The 11,126-nt window shown below is 39.5% G+C and overlaps 1 pseudogene; it reads right to left on the minus strand.

The window, feature by feature from the left end:
• Window positions 1-2,905: 2,905 nt before the first annotated feature.
• On the minus strand, window positions 2,906-11,028 carry LOC110258936 (annotated as a pseudogene).
• Window positions 11,029-11,126: the final 98 nt, after the last annotated feature.

Genomic DNA, 11,126 nt, shown 5'->3' on the forward strand with positions numbered 1-11,126 from the left:
TAGAGTGGCTGGTGTGGGAGGGTACTTTTTGAAGATGACATGGTACTTAAACTAGGTGGGCTTGCAGTAAAGCACCACAGAGGAGGAAATAATATTAGAACGAAAGGCCCTGAGGGAAAATGTATATGCTATATGTGAGTGAATGAGAGCCTGTTATAGTCAGCATCTGGCTTTGAATAATTATGGGACCTGAAATGGGCAGGAAACACCTTTTTTTTTGGCCACGCCCATGGCATGTGGTAATTCCTGGGCAGGAATTAAACCTGTGTTGTATTTGTAACCTGTACCACAGTTGTGGCTTAACCCACTGCACCATGAGGGAAGTTCTAGGAAATTCTGGAAGAGAGTTAGATGTGTAAGGAGCAGAGCCAATTAAATATATAATATCATTCTAAAAGTCATGTACTGTTTCAGTAAAAGGAAAAACAACACTCTGGAGTTACTTGGTGGCACAGTGGGTTAAAGATATGGTGTTGTCACTGCTATGGCTTAGGTCACTACTGTGCCATGGGTTTGATGTCTGGCCTGGGAACTTCCACATTATGTGGGTGTAGCCACTAAATAAATAAATAACATACCACAAACTAAAAGCTGAATTATATACCTTAAAATGAATTTTATGTTATATAAATTACATCTCAGTAAGACTCTTCTTAAAAAATAACACATCTCACTGAAATGAAAAAACTGTTTATTACCAACATGAAACTCTCCACAGAGAAGGAGTTCCAATGATAACACTGGCAGAAGAGTCACAAGGAGGAATTTTTTTTATCGGTTTCATTTTTGTAAACTGAAAACCCATTTACGTAAACAAATCAAAAAGAAAACTGAAGGATGAAAAGTTACTGGGGATAGTTTGCACTAGGAGTAGGAGAGTGCAAATTTTAAATCTTTAATATAAAGATAACTTACACAAGTCTTTAAAAGAGTCAAACAACATGAAAAAATTATTAAGAAGAATAAAAACTTGTATTTATGGGGAGTTCCCATCATGGTGCAGCCAAAATGAAACTGACTAGGAACCATGAGGTTGCAGGTTCGATTCCTGGCCTTGCTAATTGGATTAAGGATTGGGTGATGCCTTGAGCTGCGGTGTAGGTCACAGATGTGGCTTGGATCCTGTGTTCCTGTATCTGTGGTATAGGCTGGCAGCTGTATCTCTGATTTGATCCCTAGACTGGGAACCTCCATATGCCATTGGTGTAGACCTAAAAAACAAAAATAAAATAAAATAAAAAAGATAAAATAAAATGTATATACAGCCTTATGAAAACAATCAGTAAGGCAAAAATTCAAACAAATGAAAAGAAGTACCATTTTTTACCTTATCATATTTATAACAATTGAGTGAAAAATTGGAACACAAGAGTTCCCATCATGGCTCAGTGGTTAATGAATCTGATAGGAACCATGAACTTGGGGATTCAATCCCTGGCCTTGATCAGTGCGTTAATGATCTGGCATTGCCCTGAGCTGCGGTGTAGGTCACAGATGCAGCTTGGATCCCGCATTGCTGTGGCTGTGTTGTAGGCAGGCAGCTACAGCTCTAATTAGACCCCTAGCCTTGGAACTTCCTTATGCCAAGGGTGCAGCCCTAGAAAAGACAAAAAGACAAAAAAAATTGGAACACAAAGAATGCAGAGAAAGAATCACTCCCATAAGGCCATCAGTTGGGATGTAAATCAATAACAGTGTTTTTTCCCTTCATTAACAGTTTTGTAAACTATTTTAGCAACATGTATCAGAGCCTGAAAAGTGCTCCACATGGCAACTCCACATCTTCAGATTTATTGCAAGGATATGGGAAAAATCTCTCTCTCTCCATGGTTTATTCACAATGGTCTTCACTGTATTATTATGTATAATATCATGGATAATTAGAAAGATCTAATTACCCAAAATTGAATATTATATTAAAAATGGAAGCTGCTTCTACTATGATATTAATTATGAGACTTTATAAAAACATAACAGTGTGGATAACAATAATGTGGAAAGCATACATGGTTTAACATTATGTGAAAAATTGTCATCTTCGCAATATAAAATAAATACACAGAGAAAAGGTCCCTAAGAATTTGTTTGAAGTATGCACAGTTGTTTCTTTCAAGGAAGGATTTGAAAAAATTCTTTATATTTTAGACATTCATGATAATGACATGAATGATTTTTCAGTTGGAGAAAAGAAAATGAACCAGTGTTTAAAAAAAATAAATATTGACCACAGCTAACAAAAACAAAATCACTTAGCAGAGACAAAGATCTAAGCCCAGATATCTGATCTTGGACACATCTCTTCATCTTTCTTTCATTTTCTAGACTATTCTGGCCCTCCCAAGCCACACATAGATTCTGCCTACTTGGTGTGATTGTCTCCATGTTGATGCCAGTCCCCATGAGTGAGTTTCTTCTTAGGAAGTGTCAGAATTGGTTCCAAAGACCAGTGAGTTGGCTGAGGTCCTGACATGCCTAGTCTTGCCAGAATTTGTGGCTCTTGGGGAAGAATTTATAGTCCTACACTATGCTTCTATTGGGTTTCCTTCTAGAAGCCAAATGCTTCCTGGTATTTTTAATGTTCCCAACTCTGGGTTGAATCTGCCTGGATTCATATACCCACACATCAAGTCACCCTTTAGGGACTGCTGGTCACTCCCTCTCTCCAGACTATAGTTCTGACCTTGGTCTGTTGGCCCCATTTCAGTCCTGCAAAAGCCTAGGTCTTCATTTGCTTGCATTTGCTTGGAAGACAAAGCCTCCTGTCTTGAATGAGGTTTTCACATTTATATTGGGCACATGGAGGGAAGAAACACATTGAAAATCTGGGCCTGTGCTTTAGGGAAGGACTTTTTATGGGGTGGAATATCTTCCATACCCAACAAGTCTGCACAAGGCCTCCTTCATGTCACTGTTCCTCAGGCTGTAGATAAAGGGGTTCAGAATGGGGGTTCATCATGGGGGTGCCCACCATTCCAGTGATGCAGAGTAGGAGGAGGAGGGCTGGAAATACACCAGAAAGAGGGTCCCATAGAAGAGAGTGATGACTGTCAGTTGAGCACCACAGGTAGAGAAGATTTTATGCTTTCCCCCAGGATAGGGGACCCTGAGGATGGTGTGGATGATGTGGGCATAAGATACCAGGACATAGGTGAGAGGGACCACAGCTGAGAATGCTCCTGCTGCAAACATCATGTCCTAAAAAATGTGCATGTCTGAGCAGGCAAGTTTGAGGAATGGGCGAAGATTGCAGAAGAAGTGTAGGATAGAATGTGAGGCACAGAAAGAGAACTGAGACATGGGGAGAATAAGTGAGAAGGCCAGGAGGTGAGCACAGAGCCAGGATGTGGTGACCACCAACAGGCACCGCTGGATGCACATGATTGTGGTGTAGTGGAGGGGGAGGCAGCCAATGTGATGACTTCCATCACAGTCAGCAGGAAGTGATCCAGCAGGGCCAATGTCATGAAGAAGTACATCTGCATGAGGCACCCAGTGTAGGAGATGATGTGGTGCTATGTCTGGATGTTGACCAGCACCTTTGGGACAATGGTGCAGAAGAAGCAGGTGTCAATGTAGTACAGTTTGGCCAGGAAGAAGGATGCAGAGGTGTACAGATGAGGGTCAGAGCCAATGGCCAGGATGATGAGCAGTTCCCCTGCACAGTGACCAGGTACATGACCAGGAGGAACTCAAATAGTAGGAGGTCTGGGTGTGGAGAGATGCTGGTTTGGTTTCTAAATTAGAAAAAATTAGAGCAGAATGTTCCTTAAATAAAGATAGGCGGTCAATATTACAGAGTCCAAGGACTTTGATCTAATTTCCTCTATCCCTTGAAAAGGCCGCTGAGTTTCACTAGTATTATAAGTGCTGATTTGCAAAATATACAAATAGGAGGTCAATGGACTCTGATAAGTAGGCATCAGGCTAGAGTGTAGTTTGAGTTCTGGACACCTGTAATGTTTCAAGTTTTCCCCATGGATGTTCTGAATGAGACTGGACTGGGGTTCATCTGGAAAAATGTTTCCAAGTTCAGTTCCATTAAAAAAGCCTTTAGAACTCTCACTTGAATTTCTTGTCATATTCAACTGTGTTTCATGTATATGCTAGCATTTATTGGGCAAAATCAGGAGCTGTATGTATGTGTGAGTGTGTGTGTGAGAGATGCGTGTGTGTGTGTGTCTGTGTGTGCACACACATATCAAGGGAGATGGAAGAAAGAATAGTTTCTTCAGAGAGGAGCCAGCTGGGCCTCAGAAGTTCCTAGTTGTCCTAGGAACATTATGGCCCCATTTGCTTTGAAGACCATTCCTGTGAATTAGTGTAGCCAGGAGAACACTGCAAAATGAAAATCACCTTATCATGAAGGGCACATCATTTTAATTTTAATCATCAACTTCCTCCCCCTCATCATTTGTTTGAGTACCTGGCTTGGGCCTCTGGAGATGGGGTGGGAATAAGTTGTGTTCCTTAAGCTCAGTCTGTATTCAGGTATATGTCTTACCCTTTCTTGCTTTCCTCACGCAGCCTGAGAGCTCTAATTACATTCATATTGGTGCAAATGGCATTATGTCATTTTTTTATGACAGAGAAGATTCCATTGTCTATATGTACCACATCTGTCTAATCCAATCATCTGTCAATGGACATTTGGTTGTTTCCAGCTCTTGGCTATTGTGAATAGAGCTACAATGAACATGTGGGTGCATGTGTATTTTAAGGAAAGTTTTGTCCAAATACATGCCCAAGAGTAGGATTGCCGGTTCATATGGTAGTTCTATGAATAGATTTCTAAGGTACCTCCAGACTGATCTCCATAGTGGATGTACCAGCTTCCATTCCCACCAACAGTCAGGAGGGTTCCCTTTTCTCCACAACCCCTACAGCACTTGTTCTTTGTGGACTTATGAATGATGGCCATTCTGACTGGTGTGAGGTGGTATCTCATGGTAGTTTGATTTGCATTTCTCTAATAATCAGGGATGTTGAGCATTATTTCATGTGCTTGTTGGCCATCAGTATATCTTCCTTGGAGAATGGTCTCTTCAGGTCCTTTGCCCATTTTTCCATTAGGTGGTTGGCTTTTTAGCTGTTGATTGATAGTTCTTTATATCCTGAGATAACCCTTGTCCTTGCATCATTTGAAACAATTTTCTCCCATTCTGAAGTTGTTTTTTGTTTTCTTTTGGTTTCCTTTGCTGGGCAAAAGCTTGTCAGTTTGATTAGGTCCCATTGGTTTATTTTTCCTTTATTTTGTTGCTTTGGGAGACTGACCTGAGAAAATATTCATGAGGTTGATATCAGACAGTGTTTTGCCTGTGGTCTCTTCAGGAGTTTGATGGTGCCTTGTCTTATATTTAAGTCCATCAGCCATTTTGAGTGTATTTGTGTGCATGGTGTGAGGGTGTATTCTAGTTTCATTTATTTGCATGCAGCCTTCCAGGTTTCCCAGCAAGTCTTGCTGAAAGAAATTGTCTTTTTCCCTTTTATGTTCATGCCCCTTTTCAAGATTAATTGACCATAGGTGTCAGGGATTATGTCTGGGTTCTCTATTCTGTTCCATTCGTCTGTCTGTCTGTTTTGGTAACAGTACTACACTGTCTTGATTACTGTGTATGTGTAATGTTGCTTGAAGTCTGGAAGAGTTATGTCTCCTGCTTGGTTTTTGTTTCTCAGGATTGCTTTTGGCAATTCTGGTTTTTATGTGGTTCCATATAAATTTTTGGATTGTTTGTTCTAGTTCTGTGAAAAATGTCATGGGTATTTTGATAAGGATTGCATTGAGTGTATATAACTTTGGGTCATATGGCCATTTTTACAATATGAATTTTTCCAATCCAGGACAAGGAATATCTTTCCATTTTTTATTGCTCAAATGAATTTATCACATCTGTAGTTGTATAATGATCATAACATCTGATTTCAAGGATTTCCATCCCACATCCCAGGCACATCTCCCATCCCCCAAACTGTCTCCTCTGGAGGCCATTTTTATTCAATGTCTGTGATTCAGCATCTGTTCTGCAAAGTTCAGTCTGTCCTTTTTTTCAGATTCCACATGTCAGTGAAAGCATTTGATGTTGGTGTTTCATTGTATGGCTTACTTCACTCAGCATGATAATTTCTAGGTCCATCCATGTTGCTAAAAATGCTGGTTTTTAATTCTTTTAATGTCTGAGTAATAGTCCATTGTGTATATGTACCACATCTTCTTGATCCACTCCTCTGTCGATGAACATTTAGGTTGTTTCCATGTTTTGGCTATTGTAAATGAACATTGGAGTACATGTGTCTTTGCAAGTCAGGTTTCCTCTGGATAGATGCCCAGGAGTGGGATTGCTGCATCAAATGGTAGTTATATTTTTAGTTTTCTGAGGAATCTCCATACTGCTTCCCACAGTGGTTGTGCCAGTTTACAATCCCACCAACAGTGTACTAGGATTCCTCTTTTCCACACCCTCTCCAGCACTTATTGTTTGTAGACTTTTGGATGATGGCCATTCTGGCTGGTGTAAGGTGCTACCTCATAGGGGTTTTGATTTCCATTTCTCTACTAATGAGTGATGTTGAACATCTTTTCCTGTGTTTCTCGGCCATCTTTATGTCTTCTTTGGAGAACTGTCTGTTTAGATCTTCTGCCCATTTTTGATGGGGTTGTTTTTTTTTTTTTGGTATGGAGCTGCAGGCAGTGTTTATAAAATTTGGAGATTGATCCCTTATTGTTGATTCACCTGCAAAGATTTTCTCCCATTCTGTGGGTTGTCTTTTCATTTTGTTAGGGTTTACTTTTCTGTGCAGAAGTATTTCAGTTTGATAGGTCCCATTTGTTTATTTTTGGTTTATTGTCAATACTCTGATAGGTGGATCTGAGAAGATGTTGCTAATGTTTATGACAGAGAGTGTTTGGCCTATGTTTTTCTCTAAGAGTTTTATAGTGTCTGGTCTTATATCTAGGTCTTGAATCATTTGGAGTTTATATTTGTGTATGTTTTAGGAGTGTTCTAATTTCATTCTCATACATGTGGCCATCCAGTTTGCCAGCACCACTTATTGAACAAGCTGTCTTTTCTCCATTGTATATTCTTGCCTACATTGTCATAGATGAGTTGGCTGTGCGTTGAATTCTGGGCTTCTATCCTGTTCCACTGATATATATTTCTGTCTTGGCCAGTACCATATGGTTTTGATGACTGTTGCTTTGTAGTATAGTCTGAAGTCTGGGAGCCTGATTCTTCCAGCTCCATGTTTCTTTTTCAGGATGTCTTTGGCTCTTCTGTGTCTTTTGTGCTTCCAAAAAAAACCTTTAAAATATTTTGTTCTAGTTCTCTGAAGAATGTCCTTGGTAATTTGCTAGGGATTGCAATGAATCTGTAGATTGCCTTAGGTAGTATAGTCATTTTGATAATATTGACTCTTGCAATCCAAGAGCATGGTATGTCTTTCCATCTATTTGTGTCATCTTTGATTTCTTTCATCAGTGTCTTATAGTTTTCAGAGTACAGTCTTTTGTTCTTTAGGCATGTTTATTCCTATGTAGTTTATTCTTTTGGATTGATGGTAAATGGGATTGCTTCCCTAATTTCTTTTTCTGCTCTTTTATTGTTAGTATATAGGTATGCAGTGGATTTCTGTGTATTAATTTTGTATCATGAACTTTGCCAAATTCATAGATGAGCTCTCAGAATTTTCTGGTCGAATCTTTAGGATTCTATAGGTATAGTATCATGTCATCTACAAACTGATATTTTTAATTCTTCCTTTCCAATTTGGATTGCTTTTATTTCTTTTACTGAATTTGTTGATCAGGTCAAGTAGTTTTTTCATTGAGTCCTTAGGGTTTTCTATGTATAGTATGTTGACATCTTCATACAGCGACAGTTTTATCTCTTCTCTTCCTATTTGGATGCCTTTTGTTTCTTTATTTTCATCTGATTGCTGTGGCTAGTCCTTCCAATACTACGTTGAACAGCAGTGGTGAGAGTGGGCATCAATGCTTGTTCCAGATTTTAGTGGGAAGGCTTTTAATTTTTCTCCATTGAGTATTATATTTGCTATGGGCTTGTCATAAATGGCTTTGATTATGTTCAGGAATGTTCCCTCTATCCCCACTTTGGTGAGAGAAAATATTTCATTATAACGTTGTAAGTAAGTTGGTATGAATCCATAAAAACCTCAATTCCAACTACAATGAATATAGCTTGGAGAGAGACAAATAGAATCACCTGGGGTTTTGTTTTTGTGTCACTCTGTGTCATGCTAACATGTTTTTGTGCATAACACACTCACAACTTCTCTTTCCTTGGTTGGCTGTAGAGCAGATAGGGTCTAGTGAGGGCCGTGGAAATACATGTATGTGTTTGACTTGGTCAGATAGTCTCACAGCTTGAGTCTTCCTTTTTCTCAGTTCTAGACACAAACAGACAACCAAATCCTCTTAATGCTAAGTTGGTGGCACTTTGTCCAGATGGTTTGAAGGCTACAGAACTTCTCACAATATTCCTCACTGATGTTTAATTATTTTCACAATTCCACTTTGGTTAAAGGGTGGGATCAATTTTGAAACCTTGTCTAGTTAATCAGATGGCTCTGAATCCTGATATAGGTCCTTGGTCCTACAGCATCTATAATATCTTGGCTTTCTGGTCATCTCATCAGGCAAATTCTCATGTCCCTCACTTTGCATGTATGCTCAGAACTGAGCCATTTTAAAAGGCTGTTGATGGAAGAGTATAGACAGACAATGGCAGATATGAAGGAAGCTATTTATTGGAAAAATTTTAAAATGCAATGAGTCAAGTGCTGTGAACCTACTAATCTTCAAGGGCTGTCCATGGTCTTGGCCTATACTGTTTCCTGCATGTGAGAGGGAGATCTCCGATGTAAACCCACATTTTCAGGAAGCTACTTGATCTTGCTTGATGGCCTCCTGTGTCTTCATCATTTTTAGTTCCTGATGTCTGCTTACCCATCCTGCCCAAATAATGAGCTGATTTATTTACTTTTTTTGCATCACTCTCTTTTGATTGCTATTTTTTGTCAATATTTATTGACCTGTGATATATAAGTTGTGGGTTGGAAATCCTATAAAATTAGATGGTGATGATCATTATGCAACTATAAATGTAATGAGTTCATTGAGTAATAAAAAATGAAAACAAATTTATTATGATAAAATATATGTAACAAAAATTAACATTTCAATAATTTTTGCATATATTTCTGGGACAATAATATTTCATGTTGTTGTACAACCATCACCACCATACACCTCCAGAATTTTTTCTCTTCCCAAATGGAAACTCTGTACCCACTGAACAATATCACCTCATTTTCCCCCCACACCAGCCCCTGGCAGTCACTATTCCATTTTTCATCTCTATCAATTTATCTCCTCTAGGAATCTTATATGAATGGGATCTTAGAGTATTTACACTTTTGTGACTGCATGATTTTACTTAGCATACTGTTGTCAAGGTTCATTCATGTTGTGGCTGTTTCAGAATTTCTTTCCTTTTCAAGGTTGAAGCGTATTCCACTGTATGTATAGACCACATTTTATTTACCCAATCATTTGCCAAAGGACATGAAATATTTCCATTTTTGGCTACTGCGGATAGTATTGTTTTAAATATGGGTGTATAAATAGTTCTTTGACACCTGCTTTCAGTTATTTGGGGTATGTAACCAGCAATAAAATTCCTTAATCACATGGAAATTCTATTTAATTTTTTGAGGAACTTTCATAATATCTTTCCTTCCTCCTTTCCTTCCTTGTTCCCTTCCTTCCAAACTTCATTCCTTCCTTCCTTCATTTCTTCCTCTTTCTCTTTTTTCTTTCTTTCATTCTTGCTTGCATTCCTTGTTTTTATTTCTTACAGTCATTTTAACTATAAAATGTAAATTTATGTGTTGAGCACTTTATTTTGTACATGGTACATTAATTTCTAAATAATGCTTAAGTGTATATATATGTATGGGTAGTGTGTGTGTGTGTGTGTGTGTGTGTGTGTGTGTGTGTTAGACACAAGAACATAAGCAATCTGAGAGTAGAGCCATGGAGGCGACTGTACTTCTTTATTACTCTTTCTCTGCTGTCAATCATGATGTCTCCACTTTGTAAAAATGAGAATAAGCTGTTCTTTATTTCCACTGAAGGGTTTGATTAAATCAAGTACTTTCTCCCTGTGACAGTGTCAGTGTTCAGAGAAGTCACACTGTGTTGCTCTCACTAGACTGGATGAGGCATCAGTGTGTGAGTGCACTGCAGTGAGACCTATCTGTACACTGACACAGTCACTCTTAGAAAATATGTGACCACATGGTAACTGCTATGCTTGGTACTTCTAAGTTCCAGGAATTTCTGCTTTCTCTCCATCCACAGAGGAGAGAAAACAACAAGTGGAGGGAGAACCAGAGCAGCATGTCTGAGTTCCTCCTCCTTGGGCCCCCCATCTGGCCAGAGCAGCAGGGTGTGTACCTTGCCCTGTTCCTGGGCATGTACCTGACCACAGTGCTGGGGAACCTGCTCATCATCCCACCTATCAGGCTGGACCCTCACCTCCACACCCCCATGTACTTCTTCCTCAGCAACTTGGCCCTCATGGATGTCTCATTTTCATCTGTCACTCTCCCTAAGATGCTAATGAACATTCAGACTCAGGAACAATCCTTCCCTATGCAGAATGTGTAACAAATAAGTATTTTTTTATATTTTTTGCTTGCATTGATAACCTTCTTCTGTGGTAGTGGCCTATGACAGGTATGTAGCCATTTGTTACCCTCTACATTATGGAATAAACATGAGGGAAGAGCTGTGCATATGTCTCTTGGCTGGATCCTGGCTCCTATCCTGTGTCAGTGTCCTGACCCACACTCTCCTGCTGGATCAACTGTCCTTCTCTGCTGACATCTTCCCCCACTTCTTCTGTGACTTTCTGCCTGGCTTAAGCTGTCCTGCTCATGCACCTCTCTCAATAAGCTGGTCATATTCACTGCAGGGGCTGAGGTTCTACTTATTCCACTGAGTGGCATCCTGGTCTCTTATGGCTGCATTGGGATCTCCATCCTGTGGATCCCCTCTACTAAAAGGATCTGTAAAGCCCCACCTGTGGCTCCCACTTCTCTGTGGT

The sequence above is a fragment of the Sus scrofa genome, unplaced genomic scaffold (genome assembly GCF_000003025.6).
Source record: "Sus scrofa isolate TJ Tabasco breed Duroc unplaced genomic scaffold, Sscrofa11.1 Contig59, whole genome shotgun sequence".
NCBI lineage: Eukaryota > Metazoa > Chordata > Mammalia > Artiodactyla > Suidae > Sus > Sus scrofa.